Consider the following 5,830-nt stretch of genomic DNA (forward strand, 5'->3'; position numbering starts at 1 on the left):
ACAAATGTAAATGCGTTTTTGCCATTTTTAGCAAACGCTGAGGGAAATTTACGTTGGCTTCACTTAACCTGTGCGGGCAAATTTGCATTGCGGCAGTGGCTGCAAGTTTTTTCACCCTAACCCCACCCTGATTATGTGCAAATAGTCACTTCCTTCTGCTAAAGTAGCTAGATGGCATGATCAGAACATGAGATGGCCCCAGATACTGAAACCCGAAAGGAGGAGACAGGTAAGTGGTTGGTAAGTAAGATGATTTATTTTACTGGCGCAGAGCGTGGCTGGCGCTCAAGACGAGGAGCATGGCTGTGGTTCTTGAGAGAGGCGAGGCTGGAATTCTTGGTGAGTGGCATGGCTGGAGCTCTTGAGGAGCATAGAGGCTGTGGCTCTTGAACGTGGAAGGTGTCAGCGTGAGTGGAATGAGGCTGCTGTTCGAGGTGGTGTTAGACTCAGGTGACTCTCGTGGCATGAAGTAAACCTGAGGCACAGACGACAAGACAAGATTAGCGAGGCACGAGACAAGGGAGCCAGATGTGGAGCTCATGGAGACTAGGCACAATCAGGGTTAACGAACTGGCGAAGAATGCTTGAGCTGGGTCTCCTTAAGAAGCAGGTGTCTTGATGAGGTGAGTAGTCACAGCTGTGAGTCAGGAGCAGAGCAGAGCTGGGAGGGGGAGGAGTCTGACAGAGGCACCATGACACTAGTAACAATGTGGTCTCCCAAATGACATAATAACCAAGACTAATTACAGAAAAAGAGATGACCAAAAGGTACAGTAATTACTGTCTTTGATACAGATATGACACCATCAAACCTGGCTTTTGACCAAATGGAACAAACAGACCTAACTGTTGTTGGAAAATAAACACAAAAGGGAGCTGAATTTAAAAAAAACATACTTTTCATTTGTCAAATGTAGAGGGGCATAAAATGATATTCGCAGTATAGTTGTGCAGATAAAATCTAGCTGCAGAGCTGAATAAGGCTTTTGAAACCAGATTCTCAAGTATAAATGAATAAATGGGAGCTGGCTTTTTGCACCAAATCCCCTGGAGTTTAGTTGGTGAACTGCTCTGGTTATTTTATTATTTTTGTTTTAATAGGATTTCTATTTGGCTAAGAATAGTTTTTCCATTTGCCAGATTGCTACGATAGAACCGTTTATTTTATCTACAGTGAGCACATAAAATTAGAAACAATTTGTCTAATTTCTGGTTCAGTTTGGAAATTAAAAAAAAAACAGAACATATGCATTACATTTCGTGGTCTGGACCATCAGTTCAGATTGGGCAAAAAAACAAAAAAACAGGAAGTAATTGTAGAAATATTTTTACCTTAAATGTTAATCCAGAGGAATCAACGTTCACATTAGAGCTTCAGTGATTTGAACTACAACTGAAGGCCAGTTTGCTCTATTGCTGCTGACACCAGGGGTAATTGCCCTGCTCCGCTGCTGAAATGTCACGGCTGTTCTTATCCCAGGTGGGCAATTCCATCAACTAATAAATGCCATTGCCCCTCTCTCAGCACCAAAGCACCATGACATAATGTGACACAACACTCGTAAAAATCTGCAGATGGCACACACCTCGCTTCACATGTAATTAGCAGCACTTGGGGGCTATTTTGAATGTGATTAGTCTTTGAGTACTTTTGTTACCTCACAACATTAATGGGATTACCATAATGCTTAAAAAACCGTTTTCCAATGGTATGTTTACTCTTTGACGGTTAATATTTTGCCATTTCATGTTTGTATCATGAATTTTTGCATTTCGGCCTGTTTTCGTTTGTATGATAATGAGATTCACTCAGAAAGACATCTACTGTAAAACGTCACAATTTCAATCCCCGTGCAGACTAACCGTCTCCTGTGCAGGACTATTTGGCTTTAATTTCAGCCAGCAATTACCATAGAGCTTATCTCATTTATATGCTAATAACACATCTGATAGCAGTTTCGGCAGCACAGATCGCAAGCTAAGCCGCGTTGGCCTTTTGTCGCTGGCACTTGTTCACTTCATTCTCCTGCCTGAATGCACTGACCAGCAACAAGACATCAGCGTTCAAGAGGATCAAGTCCCAGCTATGGCGACCTCAAGCAAAAAATATTAACTAAAGGACATAAATTGCACAAAAGAACTGCAAAGGTGAGACTCTGTCCTTTTTTCTGAGTTGTTTCTACAAGGGAAATCTTGACCTTCAGCTGTGCGTGTGTGTGTGCATGAGATAATGCCAACACGCGCTGGTAAACAAAACCCCCCCCAACTTAATTTTTATTTTTTATCAAACCTCAAGAAAAAAAAGTTTGACATATTTCTTTGAAAAGAATTCCACACCTTCTCAACTCCTCATTAGATTGAACAATAATTTGAGCAGAACAAAATTAGACCTTTGGTTGTGTTTTTTTTTTTTTTTGTCCTTTAGTTCTTAATTAAACGATTTAGTTCAAAATAAAGTCATTCTGACACCAAACTGAAATTATTATAAAAAAAGAATTATTATAAAAAAAGAACATGTCAGAAATAGTGTTTTCCTGAATAATTTAGCAAGTAAATCATTGTCACGCCCTATGTAAATGCTTAAATGTATATACAAATTCACACAATAATAGATCACAATTATCAGCATTTTTCTAAATAATTTACTGCACTTAAAAAAAGATTTCATTTGCTCCGTGATTATGAAAGTATAATCAGTGCCTGGAATTACTTTATTTGTTAATTTGTGCTTCTGTTGAGTGTTTTTGCGATAATATTTCTACTGCAACTTTATGTCGTTTGTTACCTTCATTGGAGACGTCCTTGTAAATTCTCCAAAAACTGCTTATCATAATAATATTTGTATGTTTACCAAGTCTTGCAGCACAAACCGAGGCTTTCAGAAATTCAGTGTTCACTGAACACTGAAAAATCTGACCTGTCTTCTACACAGCCGCACGAGGACATTAATGAGAAGGACATTGATTTTCTATAAAAACGCTACACTGCTTTGTTGCATTTCTTTAACCTTGGCTTCCCCTAACCCAAAGCATAAAATTTAATTTTAGTTTTTCATTTCACTCCGTTTCTCTCAGGAGGAAATTTCATTAACTCTTTATTCCAATGCTTGGCATCTGTTGTTGTGGCCCCCAAGAAGAACAAAAGATAACATGGTTTGTCTGCGTTTTTTTAAAGGAATATTTCTACTTTCAGTCAATACAAAGAGTGGAAATGTCGAATGTACATTTACAGTGTCTTTCAAAACTACTTTTATGTTTGTGATGGCTCTTATTTTTGAAGCAACTGAAGTAGCATTCCTTCTGGGTCTGCCTGGAGGGTGTTTGAACGGACTGAGGTAAAAGTTAGCAAATGCCAAGATGGTTCTGCGATGCCACACTTCATTTCAAATTCAAACATGACATCTCTTTTGTTGTGTTATTGGGCTTAAGTCAAAGCAAACCCCCAAAAAAGAGATGAAGGAGTTTCATCATCTTCTAGCTCTTGGGTCACAAACCAGCCTTTTAGTTTGCTGGTTGTCTTTGTTTTGACCAAATAAAACGTGTTAACCCATGGCTTACTCAGGGCTTACTTATTAAAGTCCCACTCTGACCATCTTTTGATCTACAGTAATGCCCCTGTATTCGCGTGGGTTAGGGACCAGAGACACCCCTGAATCTGCGAATACGGAGAACCACCCCCCAACCGAAGAATGTCCGTCATCAAAAACCCTTCTGAAACATTTCTGATGCTTTGTGAAGCATTAATTAAAGAACATTCTTCCTCAATGTCTTAGGATGCTCACCAGCCGCTTCTTAGTCAGTTGCCTTTTCTCCATTCAGGGGCACACACTTTGGTTATAACGATTCAGTTACTGATCTAGCAGTGAAATACTCCATAGCAGCTGGGAGGGAAGTCGACAGGCCAGCATGCTCTTCAGCTCCGCTCCCCTCCTCCCCCACAGAACCTCCTTCAGACACAAAAGTCTTGAGTCGTCTGAGTTTTTGTGATGAACTGGAGGAGTAACGTGACTGGGCAAAAAACTGGGAAGACGTGAAACCGCAAATATTGAAAACAAATTATCGAGGGAACACTGTATTTCAGAAGCATTCCTAGTGGTCTTTTAATAGTGATTTTTAGCCTAAATCCAAAACCTGTCATTTTTTATAGGAGATAGTTTCTGCAGAGAGGTAGGAGTTCATTAGAAAATTTGTAATTGAAGCCATTGATACACCCGACTCTATTTCCCGACATCCATCTGTTTACACTCGCTCCCACTAGCTTACATTCCCAACCTAATATTAGCGGTGCAACAAAAATGGCGAGCAATATTGGAACTATCTAGCCAAATAGTTTTGATCTGGATTTCAGCTCAGACGAAGAAAACAAAGATGTACATCGATCGATTTGTCTGCAAGTGAATGCAGCAGACATTCACTTGCGGCTTGCCGTAGTAGCTTCTACATACCACCTACAAGCTTTTCAAAAGGAACTTTTGCGTACATGTGGATTAAGCTTAATTTTCTCATGAATGTCCGCCATCATGAGAAAATGCTACAAGAGCTTGTGAAAAACACCCAAAACAACCTGTTCATCTGAGTGGGTCTTTAAGCACCAACAAAAACAAGCAACACCCCACTCAATGACATATTCACACACAATCTCTACCCTTGTTGGAGGTTTGGACTCCTGTTTTAATTTTTTTACTCCTTAATATTCATATTTAGTTTTTTTTACATATTTACTTATATATTGCATCTTTTTACAGCAATTGCCTTTATTTTTTACACACTTATATCTCGTCGTGTCCTTGAGCTACTCTAACTTCTTTACAATTTCTTTTTGTAACAACAGTAAAAATGATTTTGAACAAAAACAGTCTGAAATTTGTTGTAAGACACCCAATAAAGGCTGATGTAAAAGTGAAAACACCAAACTTTGGTCACTGTACTAATTCAAGGCTAAACTAAAATTATTTGATACTGTGAAAAAATACCGCCAGTGCAGTTTTGGGTAAAATCTTTCCATGGATCAAAAAAAAGTAAATGTCCTATTGGAGTGAATAAAGACTGACTTGCTTATGTAACAAAGCCCAAATTATTAGTTGGTGACCTGTTCAGAGCATTGGAAGTTTGCCAAAATAGATTGTTTTGTTTCTTTTTAGCCCCTTGATCCTTATTGATACATCAATCCACTTCAGCTCCAACATTACACTCAGTTTCCTCCTACTTGAAAGCAAAAACATAAGTGATTTTTTTAATAATAATAATAATTTAGATTTTTTTATATAGCTGAAAATAAATTCAGGGGTCAAGGGGTTCATTAATCTGCAAATGTGGCCCAGATTTATGAAAGTGATGCCTGACTGACTTGATTTATTAGAAGAGGATCCAGTAAAGACAGCTTTCATTCACAAAGGTATATTTAAGAGTGCTTTCCAAAATCCTTGTTTCTTTAAAGTAAAAATTTACAACAAAATTCAATAAAATAGAAAAACAATTGACACAAAATCTAAATTATAACATGTTTTGTGGTGCAGCATATGTCAAGCAAAGACAGAAAATGAGTAAAGCAGCTTAAAGAACAATGTTGTTATAATGAACAATGTCATTTAAATCATAAAGTAACTAGCCATTCAGATAACAGGAGTACTATTATTTCAAGATCTCCAGTTTTGAAAAACCGTTATTACAGAATTTGTGGAATTGAGTAAAAAAACATAAAATTAAGAGCAATGCTGTTTACAAATTGTAACTATCCATCTCCCAATAAAGCTGCCATAGAAAAAGCAAGACTTTAAACTTTAAACATGGACAAAGTTGAGGCACTTTGGGAAAACTGCTCCTTAGAATAA

The 5,830-nt window shown here is 38.0% G+C and overlaps 1 long non-coding RNA gene across 2 annotated transcripts in view; it reads right to left on the reverse strand.

Moving 5' to 3' along the window:
- Window positions 1-237: 237 nt before the first annotated feature.
- The window catches only part of LOC105356900 (uncharacterized), a 15,415-nt gene continuing 9,822 nt past the window's right edge, over window positions 238-5,830 (reverse strand). For both annotated transcript variants that reach the window (XR_002872677.2, XR_013653075.1), the window contains exon 5: window positions 238-475. This is a non-coding gene — a long non-coding RNA (uncharacterized LOC105356900). The remainder of the gene's footprint in view (window positions 476-5,830) is intronic.

This window comes from Oryzias latipes, chromosome 22 (assembly GCF_053564925.1).
Source record: "Oryzias latipes strain Hd-rR chromosome 22, Olatipes_Hd-rR_3.1".
In the NCBI taxonomy this organism is placed as follows: Eukaryota; Metazoa; Chordata; class Actinopteri; order Beloniformes; family Adrianichthyidae; genus Oryzias; species Oryzias latipes.